Genomic DNA, 25,389 nt, shown 5'->3' with positions numbered 1-25,389 from the left:
TTTGTAGTTCTTTTTGTAACTGAACTACTTGTTCCCAAAGCAATTTATGCTTGACTGTGCCACCTTTAGCATCTTTGAAATCATTTTGAATCCAGTTCCGCAAGTATTCATTGTAGGATTGAACGCAGTAATAAGAATCGCACACTATGAGTGTGGGAAATTTGCGATCTTGAATACTTGTAGTTCAGCTCGCTGAGCTGTACAATCTCCGAGAGATTGCGTTTTAGTGACCAAAGGTCGGAATTTACCATCGCGCCAGCGACCTTTAACGATCGCGCATGCAGCACTATAAGCTTGTTTGCCTCCAATTGCAGCATATGCTGATCCGTCTGTATAAATTATACATTCGTATTGTTCTATAGGTAGAATCTCAGTAGGCAGAGGGCATTCTTGTTCGTATAGTATATATTCTTGTGTTTTCAAATAGGGGTCAAAAACGTATTCAACGTCTGGTGCAGCAAGAGAATTAAGCCGTTATAATCATCTTGGATGTTAAGCCTTTGCATTTTGAATGCTCGCTTTTGTCACAGCCTCTAAGGCAGGTACAGGAGTAACAACCATAATGCGTTTTCCCTGTGCGAGTGCTCTCTCTTTTGCTACAGCAGTTTGAACCACTGTCAGAATTTTTTCTGTAGAACTGAATTTCATTTCAGCTTGTGTGTACAAGTGTGATTTATAGGCTATTGGTACTTTTTCTCCTTCATTAAAGGTTAAGTACGTGAATCCGCATCTTCCTGGAATGATTCGGATCACAAGGTTGCGTACTTTACGTGAGTCTGTAAATGTGTTGTTGCTAACATGTGTGTTTGCACTGAACGCGAAATTTCTGTGTGTTTTTGAGTCCAATTAGTTGTTTTGAAATCAGGTTTGATTAATTTGTAGAGAATTTTAACCCATTCTGCGTAGATTAGAATGTAATTTCTACCAAAATTCAGGAAACCTAGAATCAACTGTAAGTTTTTCAGCATTTTTGGAGGTTAGAGCAGCGCACACTTCTCTAGAAAGTTGGCTGCCAGGCTTTTGCCTTCACTTAATTTGTATCCTAGAAAAAGGACGTTTAAATGGGCAATTCATGATATCTTAAAATTGAATTTGTACCTTCAGATGCGAAGCCAAGTATTATGGTGTTCACCTTGTTCAAGTGCCTATCCAAGTCATCATCCGTTAGATAGATGTTATCCACATATGATAATGCCTCATCATCATATGTTTGTAGTAACTCTGTTACTCTTGCTGAAAATAACCCTGGACTATTCTTGAATCCCTGGGGGAGACAACAGAAATTCCCTTGTGTCCACATTATTGAGAAAGCGGTCAAATACCTACTTTCTGGTGAAATGTTTTGACAGAAGAAACCATTAGAAAAATTTAATGTGGTTTTATATTTTTTATGCACAATGTTATTCATTAGTGCCGCACTGTGTGCATTTTGTACTGCAAAAGTTTTTCAACAAGAGTTTAGATGTCTGTAATCCAAAACTAAACAAAATGTATTGTCTGGTTTGGAGACAGGAAACAAAGGATTGTTCATGGACGAGGTGCATGCTTCAACCACCCCTTGGTATTCAAGTAGATCTAAGATCTCCCTGATCTGTTTTTTAGCGTTTTTAATTGTATTTTATGGTGAGGGGAATCCTCATCCAATCCGATATGATTTTTGTATAATGCAGGAGCCAGGGCTACAGCCCATTTTCTGGCATAAGTATATTTTAAATGAATTGAAATATGATTGGAGAAGGCTGGCATAATGATGTCTACGCCATATGGGCACTCCCTGACAAATTCAGGTGACCAGTCTTTTTCAGCTAGAAGAATGTTATAACCCTTAGAGAGCTTCTCCCAAAAAAGTGCCCTTATTTTTCTAGTTACATCCCCCTCCATTCAGAGTGTTACTTCATATAACTTATGGGGTACACTAACCCTGGTATCTGCAGTTTTAACTTGGATGTATTCATTCAAGTCCACTGTCTCCAGATGATCCTTCAACATCTTGCGAGCTATGGTTACTTCTGCTGCGCTGTCCAATATTGTCTGAGCCCACTCCCCTTTCTTGAGTTGTGTCCTCAAGATCCTTGGCATGTCTGATTTTTAGACCTGCTACCTTCTTTTTGGTGAATTGGGCTTTTATTATTTTTTGGAACATGTTGATCGTTTTTAGACTTCACTCGTTCTTCTTTCTGTTCTGACCGTCTTCTTCTTTTTAATTTCTGTGAAGAAGTCTGAAAGGTACTAGAGGAACGTGTACCAGTATCTTGATATCTATCAGGTTTTCTCAAATTATCCCTGTTCCTGAGGTTATACCTCCTTTCAGAGGGCTCCTGTAGAGGAGACCTACCTCAGGACTGAGAACGCTTCTCTTTAGAAGTTTGTTTAGTGTTCTCAGACTTCTTTTTAGGAATAGTGAGAGTGCTTTTAATAAAGACTTTTTCAGGCGTCTCAGTTAGTTAGGGTTTAACTGGTTTCCCACCCAAACTATCTCTACCTAGTTCTTCATAGGATTTTTCAATTATTCTGGCCGGTTCATATCGTTGCTCAGTTACATCAAATTCTCTTAACTTTTGGTGGATCGCCACGGATGCTGCCTCGCCTTTAATATTTGCTAATATTATTGTTGAGACCTTTTTCATATCTTTGAGTAGTATCATACCTAGATTTAAGGCAGGCTCTGCCCCGTATTAATTTTGAATCTGTTTCAGGACATCTGGTATTACCGCCATAGACGGAACACCATGTGTTTTTGTATGGATTGCAGCAAAGACTGTACCCCAAGTGTCACATTCCTCCAGGTGTGGTGCGATCCCCATTGGTAAACAGATTGTTAGAATCCTGTGTTTCTCATGAGGGGTAGTATCAGGAAGTACTGCCTCGATTTTAGTAATTGCTTGAGCTACCCAGAATGGAATTTGTTCCTGTTTTGCGGGCAATTTACCAATGACTGATTGTATAGTCTGTGGTGTGATTTTATTTGTATTCTCCTGGCAAGGGGTGTGTTAAAATTAAATTGATACTAGCAATGTGCCAATTGTCCAATAGAGGGTATTGTTTTCTTTAAATGGTCTTTACTTCTATGTGGGTATATAGTTTCTTCATTTTAATCACAATTCCCAGAGAATACACTTTATTTGGCTATATTGTTATATGCATAAACGCATACACCAACAAGACTGTAGACCTGCCCCAAAGCCACTCAGGAAGTCTTCCAGATATCCTTTACTCTTTGGAATCATCTTGAGGCTCATCTATTACAAGATTCTACTTCAAGCCTGTCTAACATGAGGTGTCAGAGTTGCTTTTAATTACCTAAATATTGTTCCTCTTTGATTTTGCAAAGAAAAAAAAAAATTCCACATGATTTGTGGAGGAAACACATTAATTTTTTTACACTTTATGTGTATGAATACACATTAAGAGTAGCACTGTCAAAGCAGGTACTTTGTTTGGTACAATTTAAAAATCCAAGCCGATATTCCTGCTGTGCGCACACGCATACCTACACATACACACGCATACACTACAAACTCACTCCAGAAAAGCATTTCTCCTGACCATGTTTTCTTGGTGTTTAAAGAATAATAATAATTCACTGCTCACATTAGGAAAAGCAAGGAAAAAAGGAAGAAAGTGTAGTGACCAGTTCTAAACGAATCCAGATGTCCAGGATCTGAGAGAAGAATAAACTAGATTTTTATGTGTCGCTACATACATTTCTGAAAAGATTATTTCTTTAACATGTCTTCTCATGAGAATCCTAGATGCTCATTTTGGAAAACCCGAATTCAAGAAAAATGAAACACGATCTACCAGTAGCAGCAATGTAACAAACAAAAAAGTTACTGAGTCTGTCAAAGGGAAAGTTATGTCAAGCTTTTTCATCAATCCTTACAGTTGCAAGAATAACGTAGTAATATCATAGGGAAAATTGTCGGTGTTTGAACTAACCAGTTGATGGGGTACTTGGTTTGCCACAGAAGGAACTCTCTGAATAGCTGTGGATGGATGGTTAGTTCAATACAAGCGGTGCTAGGTTGAGTCAGTGCACAATACTGCACGATCATCAGTTGGAAAAAAGATGTCAATGTCAGAGAGAGGTGAAAGTTTTTGTAAAGACAAAACACTTCATATCTTAAAATATATAAATATTTATAGTAAATCAATGCCCCTGTTATAAACACTGTATACAATCTAGCATTGTTAGATGATCCTGAACAATAAAATACTTCTTAAAAAGAAACACTTATGTAAAACAATGAAGCTAGAGACAGCAGACAGAGATGATTCAACACATTTGCAAATGTTGTGCATATTATTTAACATATATATACACATATACACGTTATTAGTGAATACTTATTAGTTGTAACACTAGTACTGGAGAAGTGTGGCTCAATGGTTAGAGCGGCAGACCCTGATGCAGAGGTCTGGTCTGGGACCAGGGTTCAATTTCCCGCCTCGGTGGGTCTTGGGCTCAAAAATTCCACGGACCTGATAATTCTCGCCTCGGTGCCTATTCCAATCAAGGAGTCCAACTGTGGGCAATAGCTTGCTTAATCTCCACAACGGCCCCCACAACGCTAAGGATGCCTGGCCTCCACCTTGGGGGTGCCCAGGAGTGGACCCCTCACAGGGAAAGCCAGGATGGGTTCCACAGCGGTATTCGTACAAGCGCCTTGAGACCCTTGCGGGTGAGTAGTGTGCTATACAAGTATCAATTTACATTACATATATATTTATTGTGGTGAACCTTGCCACTATGTAACCAAAGCAATGCCCTTTATAATAATACCTATCCTAGTCAAAGCTGGTGGTCCGTTTGGCATTTATATTGCTTTTCCTAAGGAAATAATGCGTGTAAGGAGAGCCATGTTAGATGAGTGTAGTGTAATATACAAGTTTTCCACCTCATACCATCCTCAGAAAAATAGACTGGTTGAGCAGTTCAACAAAACTCTGTAATGGGGACTCTAGAAACTTCATTAAGCTAGAGGTGGAACATCCAATTAAAATGACTATTTTTTACCTACAAGGAGGAGCCACTACAAAGGCCTTTATTTCATTCCCTTCAAGCTAATTGCTTAACACTCTATCTAGTGTCCCCTCATTCTGATAAATAAGTCTTATTAGGGAATCTCAAGATCTCCTACTGGTGATATTTTTGATTATGTGCCGAAACATAGGAGAAGATAGCCCAACTAATGCATAAAGAAAAGGGTAACCTCCAAGATAGCTAAGTTCTCATTGATTAGTGTTGGTATTATCCACACTCAGTGGGTAACATGTGTAATGAGTAATGATAAGTCCTGATCATGGAGCCAATAACTATGTGAGGTTTAGAACAAAAATGAATCAGGATCTAAATTATTTAGAAAAGAATCAGTGATGTTACTTATTTAATTTCCATAGTGGTCCATGTTAACATGTTCAACCTCAACAACCAGTGGGTGGAATACACAGCACTCATTTATGAGACAGGAGTGAGCCTCCTGACTTGCAAGACCCAGAGAAAGAAGTTCAGTGGAGGGAGTGACGCTCTCCAATTTAACAGCCAAGCAACAAGAGTAGTCTTAGGGTCTGATTTAGAGTTTGGTGGATGGGTGATTCCATCACAACATGACGGATACCCCACACACCCTATCACAAGTGTCCTATGCCAATGACACTTGCAATAAGGCACACAGTATATCTGTCGCATTGTGACCGACTAACCTGATAGCTAAACTCTAAATCAAGCCCTAAGTCCTTATCAGGGCAGTTAAGTGGACTTTTCTCTTTTATGCGTAATGCTTCTCCATCATGTAGGCACAGCCTTCACACAGAAGACAGTCTACTCATATGGTCAAAGACAGCCAAGATAGCATACAAAGTCGAGAAGGGAATCAAGGTGAATGTCACCAACATACTTGACTTAGCAGTTATTGAGAACTTACACATTGGTGCTTATGCCAAGGTAAAGGTTGACCGAAAATTGCTCCAGTGTGCTTAACAGAAAACCCAATATTCTCAGAAAATCTGATATGCAGCCCAATTCTACGAGTTTACAAGTTCATTGATCCTTTGGGAATGGCTAATTTTTGGAGCTGGTGGGTATAGTGAGGTTGCCCTGATGCTTAGTCCTAAGTAGAAGGCTGCATTCTCCAACACAAAAGGCGTGTAAAAAGTACATCTGCCACCTGTCACAGGTTCACTATATATGGTACAAAGAATCAAACTCTGACAGTCACACTCATCTGCGATCTGTGATCACACATTCAAATCATCTAGGCAACTGCAGTATATGTAGCTGTTTTACTGTGCTATTTACTGATCAATTTAGATTACAAGAGTTTTGTTGTTATGTTAATCTGGATATATTATATATACTTATCTTGATTGTATAGTGGTGTCAAGTGGTACCTGGGCAGATCACCTTGTACACCTCAAGAAGCTGTATTACAGGCACTGAAAAATGTAAAGTTTACTCTGAAGGTAAACTGACTAGACTGGGCAAAGTTCAGTAGTCTGCCTTTTGTACTAAGTGGCTGATGGAAAAGTGGACTTCTCAAGGAAAGGTTTCAGGCCTCCGTACAATGAGAAACCCAAACCACACAGACCTATGTTTAGATATTTGTCAACTTCCATCAGTACTTTATTGTGAAGAATAATGCTTTTAATGATGGTAATAAAACAATTCTATCTCAACTCAATGAGAATGAATGAGATGATCCAGGGTTTTTTATTAGTTGTTGGTTGCTACGCAAGGAGCAGAACTGAGTTGTGTTTGTGTGAGAGTGTTTTGCAATTTTGTCAGCATTGAAAAGATCCGATCATGTTTGTTTGAAATTGCTATTACTATTAATACCAATCTATAAATAAAACCAACAACAAAGGAGTGGCTGTAAATTCAAACAAGTGCCTAGAGTGGAGTGAAACGTGAAAAAATAAACAACATTTTTTTGTATTACCCTCACTCACCCGTCTATTGGGTGGCATGCTTCATCATTGGGTATTTTTTCACCAGGCAGGTAAAAGACCTACCTGGTGTGCTACGACACCTGCAATTGCAGTGGAGCTGGGTAAAGATAAAAACAGTGAAAGAAAGTGATCGTGATAAAAATTAAAAGGTGCGGATATTGATCTCTAGGCACTTGTTTGAATTTACAGCCACTCCTTTGTTGTTGGTTATATCTAAACTGGGGTAGAGGAGTGTCCTTTGAACCCTATCTCTCTTGTTGTTTATTTGTATTATTCCCAATCACCAACACTTGGAATTGCTGATAGCCATGAAATTGTCAAGTCAAACTTCTCCAGTGTCAGTATATTTGCAGTTATTGGATTTCACTGTTGAGCAGGAGGCTACAAATGTCCATGGGAATATGGATAATCTTAAGGGCTTCCAATTGAATAATTGGCCAAGACTCTTGGTAGAAAAAACTATTAGACCTGACCAACTTTGGTGTGGTATTGCCCCAGACATTTTGTCTTCACCATCCTGTTTTTACTGAACCTGATTTTGTTGGTATTAGGACCCTGTGCAGTTTATCCCGGATAACCAGTGGTAAAGGGCATGCACTTTCTCCCTTAAATATAGTAAATTGGCCTATCCATAATTGGCACATTAACTTTACTTATATGTCCCTAGTATATTTTGCTAAATGTGCCCAGGGTCTGAAAATGAAATCCTACAAGTGGACTGCAGTACTCATTGTGCCACCCACTAAAGTAGCACTGTAACACATGTCCCAGGACTGTCACTGAAGCCTGCAGAGCAGTTTTAAAACTGCCATTTCAGCCTGGCAAAATAAACTTTTTGCTATGCCTAAACCTTCCTTTTTAATACTTACAAATTCCTTCTACGATAGGCCCTAAAGCCACATAGGGCAGGGTAAATGGTAATGAAAAAGTGGGGCCTGTGTACTTACATTTTACATGTCCTGGAAGGGACATTTGTTTTTATTTTCGCTGCAGCATGGCCAACTCTCCATAGACTAATGCTGGGTAACATTATTACACTTAATAAGTGATAACGTCAGTCTGGGAGCAGGTAGAGTTATACATCTTCTACTCATTTGAATTGTAATGTGAAATCCTCTTTAAAGGTCCAGTTGGATTTTAAATAAACATTCTGTAAATTCCACTTTTAGAAACCTGTCATCTTACTGTCTATACCAAATGTGCCTTTCTGCCAGTGTCCAGGGTCACATAGCAGTTAATGACTCTCCTGTGGTATGATGTCTATTCTTTCTAGACATGGGACAAAAGGGCCTTAGGTGTGGCAATGGTTGTTTTCCTTTCCTGAGAAGGAGTGCCTGGGGGCTGCACTGAGCCTTTAATGAGCTCCAAAGGATAGCCTCCGGCCTGACTTCTGAAGCTGGCTGCCATGTCACTGGCAAATATATCTCACACCTGGACCTGTCTGCCCTTTGTCAACCTAGACAGCTTGGAGTCAAACTCAGGGGAAAGAGAAGAACCTACCAGAACCAATTTAAGATTAGACTAAGAGAGTAACCCCCCACAGCTGACACTGGGCATAAATATGGCACCCATCAGAACACTTCTGATTCAGAAGAAGGAGTATCTAACTGTCTGAAGAAGGTAGACTGGACCTGCTTGTCGTGACCCCATATCCCAGAAGTGACTCCAACAGTCAGTTGGTAAACCTCCTGTTTAAGCTACACGGACACAGCACGCTTTCAGAGGCTTTCCCTGCAACTGCCCCACTGACCACCATCTTACCATCCCGGACCCTGCAGTTGACCTCTGCCAGAGTGAGTCCTGATCCCCCAAAAGGTGCTCCACCAGGTCCTGAACCTTTGGCTAGTGTCTAAGTGTACCCCTCCCACCTATAATCTGCAAGATGAAAATCCAGAGGTTGTGGGCTCTTTGCATCAAAATGTATCCATCAAAAGCCTCTTCACAAATGGAAACAAACTTTATCAAGGCCAATGAGGGTCCTGCATCCAATAGTAGATACAGGCTCTGGACTACACCCACAGGGCACTTTTAAATCAGCAATTACCACCCCAAATTTCCTACCACATCAAAGCTCTGACTGGCAACCAGCTCTTCAGGCCAGCTATGATCTTATTGCGGTCAAGACTCAACCAGCTCTTCATACAAACAATGATTTCTTTGTGGTCCCCTACAAACGCGACGCTCCGATGGAGCCCCTCATGCAAAACTGGACTGAGTTAGAATGTAAATTTCCAACGGAACAAACCTGGTCCTGGTATCTGACCTGCGCCCCTTCACGCTCAGCCTGAAATTTTGACTATGAGTCTGTCCGGCACGATAAGACAACCATAATTGGAGCGTTGTGCTTCTTGGCTCTATTTTTAATTCCAATTTTAAAAATGCATAACTCCAGTTCTACTTCTTAAATTTTTGTTATTTTGGTGCCATATTATATAGTATATTTCACCTTATTTTTTTAAGCAGTTTCAGATTTTTCCTGTGGTGTATTTTTGCTTTATTAACATTTGAGTGGCGCATAAAGACTTTGAACATTTCCTCTAGGTTAAGCCTGGGTGCTTTGTGTCAAGCTACCTGAGTGTTAGGCACATGTTTATTGAGTGACTTCTGTGGTTTAACCTGAGAGGGATTGCGTTTATTACTTGAGTGGGGTTTGCACCCCTCTCATCTACCAACCTTGCATCCCAAGGGACCCCTAACCAATCAATTGCAGATGTGTTGCTCCACATTGACACCACTGGTGTTTGGGTAGTTTGCGACAACCCTCAGTTTGTCACCTGATGCTGCCATAAAAGGGGTAGGACCAATAAACCCATATGCACCTACACTGGCTAGTAGCAGTAGTATAGTATTTGGGAGCGCAGAAGCTATACCCAGAAATGAGGTCTACTTGCCTCCCCTTCTAAGATACAGTAAAACGGTCTGAGTCGGATTTATTGGAATGAATCTGGACATTAAAACATTATTTGCATGGTTTTTGCTACAAGGACCATTAGCATCAAAACTAATGTAACCAACAAAGAGGAGAGAAGGAAGAATGGTAACTTGTTCTCCTTCCCTAGTATACTCAAATAAAACAAATTAAAATGAGCTCACTACCTACTTAGCCTGTAATATTGAGAGGTCTGTAACTCAAGATCCCAAGGAGAAACAGGGGAACCCAGTTTTATTTAAAGAACTCTCATTCACTAACCTATTTGTTGACATGCTTCATCATTGGGTTCCTGCTTTTGTTACCAAATGCTTCCAATGTGTGCTGCAACACCTGAGTACAGCAGAGCTGGTTATCTTGTGTGTGGTGAAAGTGTAAGTGACTTAAAATTGACTCAGGCTCTCCTACCTCAAGGGGTATTTTAATAGTGGAGACCCCAGACACATTTTAAAAACAGTGGTGGATACCTGTGAGATTGTCTTGATCTCTTATATCCCTAGTTTATTTTTAACATGTTTCAGCCACCTCTCCTAAGTGACTTGTGGGTCAATATGTCTTTAGTCAGGTCCAGAAAAGAAGATCACATGCACCCAATGGAATGCATAGTAAGCTTGAATTTACAAATCTACATGAAAATAGTCACTTCTTGCGACTACTTCTACATGGAAATGGTCAGTTCTTGCAACTACTTTGGTAGTGTAGTATTTCCTCACTATGTGGCTTCGAGGGGTGGACCTGTCATCACACTTTGGTCAAGGCATCTCATCCTCCGATTCACCTTGGATTCCTAATTGCATATATATGCAGGATTTCCTAGGGGTTCAAGGTGAATCGGAGGCCCCTTGGAGCCTTAGCGTGCATGTAATCTTCTTTTGTGGTCAAACTAAAGCCACATTTACCCATGGGGTCACTGAGGAGCGATGGCTGAAACATGTTGACCGTATTAAGGCTATAATCAGGAACCACAGCACACCCTGGAAGAATTTGGCGACCAGGGTAGGAATGAATCCAGTGATGACCTATGTTTGTGAGAAAGGGTTTTTTAGAAAAAAAAATAGGGCCCCCACTATTTCTCCTTCAGATATTGAGTTACAGACCTCTCAAGATTACAGGTTAGGTAGGCAGTCAGCTCATTCTTATTTAGCATCAAAATTAATGGACATGGCAGATAGTTCACAATCGCCTGCACTTCATCTATCATTATAATTACTCCTCCCTGTTTACGAACATCGTTTTAAACTAATGGTGAGGGAATGATGGAGGATGGCTGTTGCCATAAGGGAAAGGCCTGGACATCTTATTACTAATGACATCATTTTCTACACTAAAAGAAGAGCTCAATGGAGAAAAGCCTTTCTCGCTCTACTCTCGGTCACCACGACAAGGAAAACAGTATAAATGGACTCACACTATCTATCCTCCCTTTCCCAGTCTATAAAGCAGCAGCTACAATCACTATCTATCATAATGGAATCATCCTCATGCAATCACCTGACCGCAACCTAAACCTTCTAGATAACATCTTTCCTCTCATCAAGGACAAAGTTACAAGAACACCCCCCTCCCCATTCAATAGCAATAACAGCTCAACTACAAACTGCCGATCGGACTCCCCCTTAAGTGATGTTATCCATAAGACCCTCCGTACACCTACACATACACCCAGCACAGACTTAATTGGCACAAGGGTTCACAACAAATACCTCCCTTCGCACAGTAACACCACCACTAATCACACAGCTTCATTCACTCCCCCCTCCCCTATCTCCCACGCCACCTTCTCCCCGCACCAACACTTCCTCTGTTCCATTCACACCCCATAGCCAATCTCTCACACACCTTCATGGCACCACTCATCCTCTTTATTCTTATTCCTCCCTATTCAACAATAATAGCCATAAGGTCCCTGCCACACATTTAACCCTTACTACACATCATCCCGACACCCCAACCATCCCTACCATCCCCACTTCCACCATCACAGTCCCTTACATAACCCACATCCAGACCCCCTCTCATCCAGCCTTGACACTCCCCCTCTTCATAGATAACCACACAGAAAGAGATCATCACGAAGATCCCAATTACGACCCCCACTCAAACTGCTTACAAGACACAACTACACCTCCCTCACCCACAGTCCTTCCATTAAATATGGCAACTCTCACTCCAGACCCCAAACTAGGTGCAATATTACTATCTCTTCAACAAATCAAAGCTGACATCCAAACTCTACACAACCTAATTCTTCAACAACCTAAGCTTGCGGGCACTAAAGCTGAAACCATAACACGCCCATACATCAGAAATTCGAAGCGCACCCAACAACCAGAAGTAAGCTACCAAAATCAGGAGCCCCGTGTTGGAATACAGTGCCTTACCCCAACTCTATATCCCGCCCAATCAGGATGAAAAACCTCCTATCGCCTAAAGAACTATTCTCCCTACTCTGCTCTTATGAGCGATAATACCCTCCACCTACTGCTGAGCAACCAGAGAACTTACCTACATATTCCCAAATCCAGTCTATTCCTATCAACTCCCACAGAGTTACAAGACACAATCGCAGAGGCACAGTTGAAAACAACCTCACACGAACCCACCACAGCACCCAACAAGTCGAGGCTAACATGTATACTCCTAAACTGCAGGTCAGCATCTAGGCATGCAACCAATATAGTGGACCTTTTACTCGCTAATAAATCAGACATCTTAATCCTGACTGAAACATGGCTAAATGAATCATCTACTCCCATCCTGGACATATTAGTACCCCCAAACTATAAATCACTAGACTAGACAGAATTAATAGATTGGGTGGTGGGATTGCCTGCATACACCAGAGCAATCTAACAGAGACCAATTCCAATGCCCCGTCACTGCCCTCCTGTGAATACCTGTGTGTAAATATCTCTAGTAATAAGAAACAAATATGCTCACTACACACATTTTTCCACCCTCCAGGAGAAAACCTCACATTCATAGGACACCTCAAGGATACTCTTGCTACAAATGACGGGCAGCAAAATATGCAAATATTCTTTGGTGACTTCAACTTACACAGGGAGGACCAAAATGACCCAGGGGTCAATAGCCTCAAAGCTTTCCTCTCAAACCTAAATCTTAACCAAATTTGCAACAGCGCTACACATGATAAATGCTCAACCCTCAACCTAGTAATCTCCAAAGCTAACTCCATTCAGCTCGATGATCCTCACATGTGATTGGTCTGAACATCACATCATCACTTTCCATATCATGAAATCAGTTAAACAGCTTTCGACACAGCCCCCAAGAACAAATATCTGGAAGACGAATTTTGAAAATGTTGATACCAACCTACTTGTAACCTCTAATCCAAACATCCTTCGTCCCCCGGAAGACCTAGCTGATGTACAATGTCTGACCAACCACTATTTCCACTTCATGAACAACTTATTAGATGAAATAACTCCCTTACAACTGAAAAGAACAACCACAAAAGACTCACAACCCTGGTATGATAATAGGCTAAATGAAGACAGCCGATCACTAAGAACAATTGAACGTCGATGTTGACCCCTGAGGCGTGAGCTGGGCGGTTACAAATTGTAATTGCTCTTAATCTTTATTGTGTGCTTTTCCTCTGTGTCCTTTCCCCCCTGGCATTAGCCCCCTGGCATTAGCGTTTGGCGCTTGGCGCTCGAAGATCTCTGCAGCGCTGCTGATTTAATCACCGATTTTAGGGTGAAGGAACCAGCTCTTTATAAAATACATTTCTACTGCACTCAGTTTAGTGCCGGCAGATTTACTTGCCTTTCCCCGCAAGACCGGCCGACTGCAGGGCCGTCATCCCTTGGGGCCCGGGCTGAGATTTCAGTGGTGGCCATCTTTGATAGGGATATCCTCTTCTGGCGCTCGAGTCACCGGTATAAAAATATACAGCTATGAGTCCGTGCAGCGGACGCGTACAGCGGGCGCGCCGTATTCGCGCCGGAGTCAAGCCAGAGCCCTGCCCGTCTGCGCTCATCCGCGATCGACCGGGGCGCGGGGCAGGACCCCCTGGAATTTCAGAGCCTCCTGGCCCTACGGGTACGCATAGGAACACATTACACTACTCTAAGCAGGATCAGCTATCCTTATGTCAGAGTCCGGAAAATAGTTGCTACCATACTCTACTGGCTGATTCACTGCCCCCTTACTGCGAGGCGTGCAACCAGATTCTTCCATCTTTGAGGAGGGATGGGATGGAAGAAGCTAAGTTAAATATGATATTACTGAATTGTAGATCCATGAACAAACACAAAACCGAGATTTACAATCTGCTGATAAACAGTAGCCCGGATGCAGTGTTTCTCACGAGACATGGATGGATGAAGCCTCATCCCCAGAAGCTCTCGAAGCCATCCCCCCTGGTTACAGCCTACTTAGATTGGATACACAAAAGCAACGAGGAGGGGGGGTTAGCCCTCATTTATAAATCAGATTTAGAATGCACTCTAATCAAGGCCCCACTACCTAATAGTGAGAGCGGCTTCTTTACAATAAGAGTTGGACCTAAAAACGTTATTAATGGTTTACTGATATACCGCCCACCAGGAGGTGCAGCACAGTTTGGGGACCACCTTCTGGAACTGATAACTCAATCAGCGCTCAGATATAAAAAGTTTCTCATCCTGGGCGATCTAAACCTCCACTTTGATGATATAGAGTGTAGAGAGGCACAAGCGGTGGTTGCAGCACTGAAACCCTTGGGGGTTAATCTGTTATCTACAGCCCCCACACACCAACTCGGCCACCTGTTGGACCCTATTTTTGCTAACTGGGAGGGTATTAAGGTTTCATCTCCGATCCAAACGATCTGGTCGGACCACAGCATTATCCCGTTCGAAATTGAGAACGTGCCCTTAGGAACTAGACCTAGGATACCCCTACCACAGAAGTGCAGGGAATGGAAGAAATTCACCCCAGAAACATTTGAAAACGCTCTATCAGAACTTCCCTTGGCCTTAGGCAACACTTTACAAGAGACATGGAGCAGTTATGAGAACTGGATGTCCAACGCTCTGGATAAGGTTGCGCCCTGGACATCCAAACCCCCGGCAAGGCAATCCAGAACTGCCCCATGGTTCTCAGAAAAACTTAAATTAGCTAAAGCCAAATGTAAAACCTTGGAACGGAGTTGGAGGAAAAACTATGCTCCAGAACATAAAGTTTGTTATAGAACGGAATTAAAAAAATACCAGAAACTAGTAAGATCAGAATAAAGTATCTATCTCAAGAACAGGATTGAGCTAGCAGACAATCCAACCAGAGAACTCTTTATTATTTATAAGGAGCTCACGGTTCCATCTAGACTTGAAGCTCAAGACACTTACTCTAATGAGATATGTGACTCTGTAGCGGATTTCTTTGTAGACAAGGTCGACAAAATTCATGCCACCTTTAAACATAGCGCCGATCTTTCATGTCACCATGTGGACGCAAGAGACAGCTCTAGCACCATAAGGAAATCCCATCTTACATGCTTCAAAACACCCAAAAGACATGATCTATTATGTATCGTCAACAGCATACAATCCGGCTCTCCCAGCGATGCGTGCCCGCCGGCTCGTTGTAAAGGAGTCATGGAGAGCATGTTGATTGACCATATTAATGAACTGGGGGTGGGAAGCACACCAATTTATAACTGTAGTCCTCAATTCATCTTTTATTTATACCCAAAAATAGTCTTTTGATGCGTGCGTCCTGGCTGTTATGCCTACCCCGATGGCACCTTTTGTATCCACGAAGAAGGGTGGGGTAACACATGTCACCCCAACACCAGTCGCACAGCAACATGTTGCCATTCACAGCCTGCTTTAAATCGATACTCATTTTTTATCCATCTTTTAAACATTGTTTATCCATATCTATGCTCTTTCTTTTTCTGTCTTTCTGTATATTTCCAATTCTCATCCACATGCGGGGTGTATTCTGCCATTTTCCAGATTTCTATTGTTCGAGCCGTGCCCTCCGGACCTCAAGTTCAAACAAGAATAACGCAGAAGTTCGTCCAAAGCAAAATTTATTTTTTAAAATCCAATGCATTTCGGGCACCTCACTGCCCTTCGTCAGGGAACACTATAAATGACAATAAAAATGAATAATCAACATCATATGTGCACTAACATCAACCTCTTGTTATTAGTCTAACGTGTCACTAAATTTACATAATGTTTAATCACTTTCTGCTGACACCAATTCTATCAAACCACCTTCATGCGCAAAGTAATCAATAACCTATTGCGTTGACATGATAACGTAGCAGGGAGGAAGACTGTTTAAGAATGCGAAAGAAGTTGGGAGCATTAAAACATGAAGACTTTGGTTAAATATAAATAGCATGAGGAGGGATAAAGTGGGGAGGCTACGTAGGGGTAAAGGGCATGAGTATTTAAGATCGTAGATAAGCATGAAGACGCTGAATATGAGATGTATGAAGACGTTGAATAAAACTTCGATAGAAATGCGTTAATATTCCATGTAGAGAGAAATGTTGGGCCCGAGAGTTGAAACACGTTGTTTGACAAGCACTGTTTGTTCATGTCAACGCAATAGGTTATTGATTACTTTGCGCATGAAGGTGGTTTTAATAGAATTGGTGTCAGCAGAAAGTGATTAAACATTATGTAAATTTAGTGACACGTTAGACTAATAACAAGAGGTTGATGTTAGTGCACATATGATGTTGATTATTTGTTTTTATTGTCATTTATAGTGTTCCCTGACAAAGGGCAGTGAGGTGCCCGAAATGCATTGGATTTTAACAAATAAATATTGCTTTGGACGAACTTCTGCGTTATTCTTGTTTGAACTTGAGGTCCGGAGGGCATGGCTCGAACAATAGAAATCTGGAAAATGGCAGAATACACCCCGCATGTGGATGAGAATTGGAAATATACAGAAAGACAGAAAAAGAAAGAGCATAAATATGGATAAACAATGTTTAAAAGATGGATAAAAAATGAGTATCGATTTAAAGCAGGCTGTGAATGGCAACATGTTGCTGTGCGACTGGTGTTGGGGTGACATGTGTTACCCCACCCTTCTTCGTGCATTGACCATATTAGCCACATGGTGACATTGTCCTTCCAGGAATGTTACGTACCTGATGCGTGGAAAACTGCTCAGGTTATTCCTCTAAAAAAGAAACCCAACATCCATATCTCTCAACTCCAAAATCTCTGTCCCATCTCCCTTCTCCCCTTCTGATCTAAAGTCGTAGAAAAGGTGGTTAACAGGCAGCTCATGAAATACCTTGAGGGAGAAGCCCTCCTCCATCCCTCAGGATTTAGATCTGGCTACTCTACGGAGTCAGCCGTTCTCTATTCCACTGAGTGCCTCAGACAGATAGTGGATGAAGGAGAGACAGCAGCGTTGGTTTTATTAGATCTGAGTGCAGCGTTTGACACCGTGCTGCACACAATGCTGCTGTCTCGACTTTCTGAGATGGGGGTGGCAGGATCAGCACTTGCCTGGATACGATCTTTCCTGGCCAATAGGAGCATTCAGATGCATTGCCCACCCTTCAAACCTTCCCTTAGAAAGGTGAGCCATGGGGTTCCCCAGGGCTCAAGCTTGAGCCCTACCTTGTTTAACATCTATATGGAACCCCTGTCTCACGTAGTGGAGGCTTTTGGGGTGGGCATTGTGAGCTATGCTGATGACACCCAACTGATATAAAAGCTTACGCCCGACCACAGTGAAGATGCCACTAATTTTTCTAACTGTTTGTCATCAGTGGCATCATGGATGAACAACAATTGCCTGCGCCTTAATGGCGAAAAAACAGAACTGCTGGTGGTTGGGAAAGCAGCATCAGCTTGGTCTCACAGGTGGTGGCCTACCGATTTGGGTAGCCCTCCCATTCCTGTGGACTCATTAAGAAATCTTGGCGTATTGCTTGACTCAGACCTTTCATATAAGTCCCACGTCAGCAAGGTGACTGGTAGGTGCTTCGCATACTGAGGGTCCTTCGGAAGGTTTTAGATCTCCTCCCTATTGGAGCCAGAAAGACTATTGTCCATGCCCTGGTGACCCCCCACCTTGATTATGGGAATGCTCTCCTTGTAGGCTTGAGTGTGAAAGGCCTTCACCAACTTCAGTGCGTTCAGAACGCCGCTGCACGCCTTGTGCTCGGGCTTCCTCGCAAGCCTCTGGGAAGACCGCACTGGCCAAGCTACATTGGCTCCCACTCAGGGAACGGATTAAATTTAAAGTCCTTTGTTTTGCGCACCGCATCGCTCAGGGCAAAGGCCCAGGTTATCTAAAGAACCTCCTCAGTGTACATCGCCCTATCCGGAATCTGAGATCGTCTGGTGCGATGCTGTTCAAACTTCCCCGAATCAGGAGAGCCAGGATGGGTGGCCGCTCGTTTAGGTACCTAACCTCTAAACAGTGGAATGAACTCCCGCTCCACCTCCGAATGGAACCCTCTGAATCTAGATTCCGGGTCGAAACTCAAAACACTTCTGTTCCCCACTATGTAACCATTCCCTCTCTTTGGCTCTGCTAACATCTGCCTCCTAAAACCTAGCAGCAGTGAGCGCGGGGACACACTGTTTTCTGTGTAACCAGGCACTTAAGAAATGGCTTATTATTATTATTATCTGTACTGTGCTCTGACTACCTCAAATTACTTAGAACCACTAGAAACTCCTACTTTAGAAAGATCAGAAGATCTAAAACTAACTTCTTCAGAACACAACTAGACCAAGCCAAGAACCACCCAAAAAAACTATTCGATCTAATCAAAGTCCAAACCAAGAGCTTATTCACCCACCCCAAGGCTACCCCAGACACCTTACCAAATTGTAAGGAATTTGAGTCATATTTCATTATGAAGTCAGAAACCATGAACACTAACTTGCCTAATGACCTTTTAACCTCTACTGAAATGCAGAAGAACTCCTTAGGGCCCCAGAAAGGTAACCCAGTCTAAAGCTCCACAAAATTCAACATTCAAAACAACGCATCCTGGTCCACCTCCAACACTAACAGTGAAGACACTATACTAAAAACGCTAACCACCTTGAACGCCTCCAGTCACTTCACAGACCTGCTTCTTGCTAATTACTTAAAAGACTTCATTCCACTGCTACTACCGTTATGGACCAAGATTATCAACACCTCCCTCCATCAAGGAACCATCCCAGAAACCATGAAATCAGGTCAAGCATACCCTATCATAAAAAAACCAACAGCTGACCCATACGACTTAAATAACAATCGCCTGATATCCAACATCCCCACTCTAGCCAAGCTCTTAGAAAATGTGTTCACATGCAGCTTGGCAACCACATTGATCGATTCAACCTGCTCAACCAATACCAATCAGGCTTCCGGGCAGGTCAAAGTACAGAATCAGCCATGAACCACATAATAGACGATGCACTAAAAATCCTTTACCAAAACGAAGCCTGCTTACTTATCTTACTCTATCTTTCATCAGCATTTGAAACTGTCAAACACGACAACCTGCTGGAGCTCCGAAATCACAGAATGGGACTATCTGGATCTGTGCTTACCTGGTTTACCTCTTTCCTCCAAAATAGATCTCAAATAGTCAAGATCAATCAATCCTTGTCTAACCCCGTTCCAGTCACGTTCGGAGTACCACAAGGCTCTTCCCTTTCACCAACACTTTTCAACCTCTTCATGGAGCCTCTCACCGAGCTTCTCAGTCTCTCCAATGTCCGTTTTCACATGTATGCAGACGATGCCCAACTCTACATCAAGATCCACTCACTTGAGGATATCAAATCGCTCAACTCAACACTCTAAAAAACTAAACTCCGTCAAAACGGAATTCCTCCTAATCGCCCCCCTGTTAGGGTTTGTGCACAGCAAAGAGCATGTCCCCTCTCATTGCACTAGTGGTCTCTGTAATAGCTCTCTTTAAACATACTACTGAAAAACTTTCTTGGTATCTCAGCCCCTCCCTAGGACTTCTGCGGATGTTGCTCAATGTATTCACAAGTTTGGACATTGCTGTCTTGTTTGCACATTGGACCTTGCTTTTACCAAGGCTTATTTAGAAAACATTGGACCTTGCTTTTACCAAGGCTTATTTAGAACACTCCTCCCTAGGCCATGTGTTACTTACTAAATAGAGAAATTAAAGTTGGAAAACACCTTTTTAAAACAGGATTTAAGCAGGTATAAACATAGGGAATCTCAGTGGAACATAGCTTTTACGCCTTTGTTTAAAACCTCCTCAGAGACAGGGGTGCGAGCAAAACATGCAACTTTCCCCCCCCAGTTGAGGTTACTGTTAATGTTCTTAATGCTGTGCCTTAGCAGCACCTGAACGTTTTCATGGAGATAGTAACAAATTCCATGTTTTTATCAATCAATGTCAATTACACTTCGTGTGTAAACCACAACAGTTCCCTACTGATGCTACGAAAGTGGCATTCGTCTTGTCTTATTTGGGTGGTACAGCGGCCAATTGGTCAATTCCTTTCGTGGATAGAGATGATCCCATCCTCCATAATTGGAATCAATTTAAACGTACTATGACCAGCCTTTTTGCAAAACACACTTTTATGCAGGCAAGCGATAATGAGCTTTTAAAATCTTAAACAAGGTAACAAGGATTTATTGACCTATCTCACTAGTTTTAATTGTTTACTCACGAGACACGTTGGCCAGAAGAAAAGCGTGTCTCCCTTTTTTATAAAGGTTTGAGAGACGAGTTAAAAGACTCATATCGTTGATTTGCCAGAAGATTATTCTTACTTTGTATATTTAGTCGTGAAATTGGAACACAGACTAGGAGAAAGAAAGGGAGATAAATCCAAATAGGAATCGCTGTTAACTTTTATTAGACATGAGAAGAAAGACACAGATAATAAACTCTCTGAACCTGAGCCTATGCAAATAGGGGCACTCAGAGGTCCACTCACGTCAGAGGAAAAAGAAAGAAGGAGAAAACTTCAATTATGTTTATATTGTGGCAAGGCAGAACATTTTGCCAGAGAATGTCCAGTAAAACCTAAAACTTCACGAAAGGGTACTGTTTCCTCTATCTCCTCAACTGAGTCGGGAAACGATTAAGCTTGAAAAGGGGGGAGGTTACTTGTTCGAAAAAACATCTTAATCAAACCTCTAATTCTGCAGCCTTCATGGTACCGCACTTCTAGACTTTTCATAATTTAGATCTTTTTAATTGTTACTACCCAAGTTAAACATTCTCTCCCTGTCCTACTGGACTCAGGACCAACAGGAAATTTTGTGGATAATAAGTTAGCTAACACATTAGGTTTTCCTATTTGCCTAAAGCCTTGTCCAGAAGCAGTATGTGCAGTGGATGGGTCAGAATTGACCTCTGGATTAATCACAAAACAAACAAGTCCCCTTGTCATGGTCTGTCAAAACGGGCACACAGAGATGATTAGCTTTGATCTGATAGATACCCCTAATTTTGGCTTGATTCTGGGGGTACCCTGGTTAACAACTCATAACCCAAAAATTGATTGGGTGAACAGAACAGTTACTTTGGATTCCTCATTCTGTAGAACCAATTGCTATCAAGAAGCAGGTACAGAACAGAGCTCAGTAATACACAGTGCTAGTGTTACACAAGACGAACCAAGTCTCCCTCCTGAATATTCTGACTTTAAAGATTTTTTTGATCCAGTGAAGGCTAGTGTGTTACCCCCACATCGGTCATATGACTGCCGTATAGATCTCATCCCAGGGGCCCCTTTACCCAATAACAGAGTATATGCTTTGACTGACGAAGAGACCAAATATTTAAGAACCTACCTAGACAACCTACTACAGTCTGGGTTCATCCGACATTCCACATCTCCGGTGTCATATCCACTTTTTTTTTATTCCAAAGCCGGATAAATCTCTGCGCGCGCGTATCGACTATAGAGGACTAAATAAGGCTACCATAAAAAATAAATATCCTCTTCCTCTCATACCTGTGTTGATTAATCAATTAAGACATTCTACTGTATGCACTAAACTAGATCTGCGGGGAGCTTACCACCTGGTCCGAATAAAAGAGGGAGATGAGTGGAAGACAGCTTTCAAGACAAAGTTTGGTATATTTGAGTAAACAGTAATGCCCTTTGGGTTCTGTAATGCCCCTGCGGCCTTTCAATTCTTTATACATGAGGTCCTACACGAATTCCTGGACATTTGTGTCATAGTATACATAGACGACATCCTCATTTACTCTAAGAACCCAGAAGAACATACCCAACATGTACGTGCAGTATTATCAAAGTTAAAAGAAAAGAAAATTATCTCTTTGCTAAATTAGAAAAATGTACTGTTAATGTCAGCAAAGTGGATTTTTAGGATACTGCCTGTCACCTCAAGGAATAATTATGGATGAAAAGAAAATTAGTGCTATTACTGATTGGCCAGAACCATCATCTGTGAAGGATGATGAGAAATTTCTGGGTTTCGCCAACTTTTATAGGAGTTTTATCTCTAATTTTGCAGACATTGCGGCCCCAATAACCACCTTGTTGCAGAAAGGGCAACGATTTCTTTGGTCTGATGAGGCGGCTCACGCCTTTCAACTCCTGAAACAAAAGTTCACTTCAGCCCCAATTCTGAAACATCCTGATTCTGACTTGTCATTTTTTGTTGAAGCGGATGCTTCACAAGTAGCTTTAGGAGGAGTTCTCCCTCAACGAGATGCAACAGATGGCCAATTACATCCTATAGCCTTCTATTCCAAAAAGGTATTACCAGCTGAACAAAATTACACTGTGGCTGAAAGAGAACTATTAGCTATCAAAATAGCCTTTTCTCAATGAAGGCACCATTTAATGGGAGCCAAGTACCCTGTTACCATCTTTTCTGACCATAAGAACCTACAGTTCTTTGGATCACTAAAAGCATTAACTCCACGTCAGAAGCACTGGTTAAATTTTTTTAGTACATCTGACTTTGTTATAACCTATAGACCAGGTGCACAACAAATTCAATCTGATGTGTTATCTAGATACGGACATACCTCAGACATGAAACAAGACAAAATAGGAGAACCCATTATTCCTCCGCAAAAAATGTTGGCACCAGTAAAACAGAAGGATTTCATCACAGATCTATATAATGCACAAATGCAAATGGCACCTTAAGATTGGTTAAAGGATTCCCATAACTCAATACAACGAGATTTGTTGTATCACGACAACATGCTATTAGTGCCCACCACAGAATTACAAACACAGGTGATAATTTGGCATCACGCCTCGCCGTTGGCAGGTCATCCTGGCTGGGTAAAAACCCTGGAAAATGTGCGAAAACACTTTTGGTGGGACAATATGAGTAAGGAAATTAGGCAATTTGTCACTACCTGTCCAGTTTGTGCAAGACATAAATCTTCTCATAAGGCCCCTGACGGTTTGTTAATACCAATGCCATCACCCAAACAACCTTGGCACACTGTGAGTGTAGACTTTATTGTAGGTTTACCACCAGTAAAATCCTTCACAACAGTATTAGTGCTAGTGGATTTTTTGTCTAAAATGGCACATTTTGTACCATTACGGAAATTGCCAACTGCGGCAGAATTTGCCAATATTTTTATAAGAGAAATTGTGCGTTTACATGGTTTGCCAAGTAAAGTGGTGTCAGACCGAGGTAGCCAGTTTAACTCTAGATTTTGGAAAAAATTATGCGAAAAACTGAAAATAGATGTGGCATTATCAACTGCTTTCCATCCAGAAACAGATGGAAAAACGGAACGATTGAACCAAACCTTACTTCAAACGCTACGTTGTTTATTGGCGGATTATTCTAGTGAATGGTTGGAAGCTCTCCCTGTAGCGGAGCTTGTTCATAATAATAATACTGAGCATGCAGCTCTACTTTGCTCACCATTCTATTTCATGCAGGGGTATCATTCGAGAGCTATACCCATTTTATTAGAAGATTCCCTGTTGCCTACAGTAACAGATAGTCTAACGAGATTAGGTGACATACAAGAAAAGGCAAGGAAACATTTATTAAAGTACAAAGAAAGCATGAAAAGACAAGCAGACAAACACAGATCTGAGGCCCCAATGTATAAAATCGGTGACAAAGTATGGCTCTCTACAAAGAACCTAAATATAGAGGGATCCCAAAAGCTGTAACCATGTTTCATTGGACCCTTTAGTATAACTGCCATAGTAAACCCGGTAACAGTAAAATTGGACTTACCAAAGGAATATCCAGTACATGCTACATTCCATGTGTCCTTGCTTAAGCCGTACAACCCAAATACCCGACCCGAACCACCACCTCCACCCATACCAATTAAGAGAAATCTAGAATATGAAGTGAAAAGCATAAAAGACGCAAAAAGAATTCATGGACGTCTGTTTTATGTTTTAGTAGAATGGAAAGGATATGACGAAACTGAGAATTCATGGGAACCAGCGTCCTATGTACATGCCCCACGGTTGATTAGACAGTTTTATCTAAAAAATCCAGGGAAACCCCGTTTAGTGGGAGGGCCTTTGAGGGGAGCGACTGTTAGGGTTTGTGCACAGCAAAGAGCATGTCCCCTCTCATTGCACTAGTGGTCTCTGTAATAGCTCTCTTTAAACATACTACTGAAAACCTTTCTTGTTATCTCAGCCCCTCCCTAAGACTTCTGCGTATGTTGCTCAATGTATTCACAAGTTTGGACATTGCTGTCTTGTTTGCAAATTGGACCTTGCCTTTACCAAGGCTTATTTAAAAAACATTGGACCTTGCTTTGACCAAGGCTTATTTAGAACACTCCTCCCTAGACCATGTGTTACTTCATCTCATTAGCAAAATAACTGAAGCTCTGCACACCTGCTTGTGAGAACCACACCCAGTTCTTCGAACCACACCCAGCTCTTTGAACCACACCCAGCCCTGTCTATAAAAGGCAGCCCCTGAGGCTCACCCAGTGCTTGTACTCGTCTACCTCCCACTTACCTGAGAACAGATCCTTCGGCGCTGGCACTCCTGCTCTCTCCAGACCTTCATTGACTTCAACGGGCGCGGCTTCTGGCTCTTCCTTCTTCTGGTTTCCGGCTACTTCTTGCCTCAGCCCCTCTTCTGTCCACTGCAATCGACCTGCAAAAGAGAAAAAGGTCCAGGTTAGACTGATCAGTATCCCTTTTCAGCAGCAAGTAAGTGCAAAACCTTTTATTACCAGAAAGAACTTTATCGGCGATTTCTGGATTCATGTAAAGACAATTTGGAACAAGATATCTCCCACGAACTTTGTGGTTCAAACCCTTTGTTACAAGAATACTTTGTGGAACTTTGTGAAATAAACATTGTTTTAGCATGGAACTTTTTTAAGAATCGAACAGAGGAAACCATTGACAGCAAGGCAAACAGTAAATCAAGGACTTGCACAAATTACCTGCTGTATTTTGATGTAAAAGTACAGTATTTGTTTTATAAAAAAGTCTGGAAATGTGTGAAAAGTGAGTTTGCTATTAAGAATTTAGGCTTTTTGTTATATTAAGGTGAATGTTAGACGTTGGTAATTCTGA

This window comes from Lissotriton vulgaris, chromosome 3_1 (genome assembly GCF_964263255.1).
Source record: "Lissotriton vulgaris chromosome 3_1, aLisVul1.2, whole genome shotgun sequence".
In the NCBI taxonomy this organism is placed as follows: Eukaryota; Metazoa; Chordata; class Amphibia; order Caudata; family Salamandridae; genus Lissotriton; species Lissotriton vulgaris.
Note: the sequence above shows the minus strand (reverse complement) of the source record.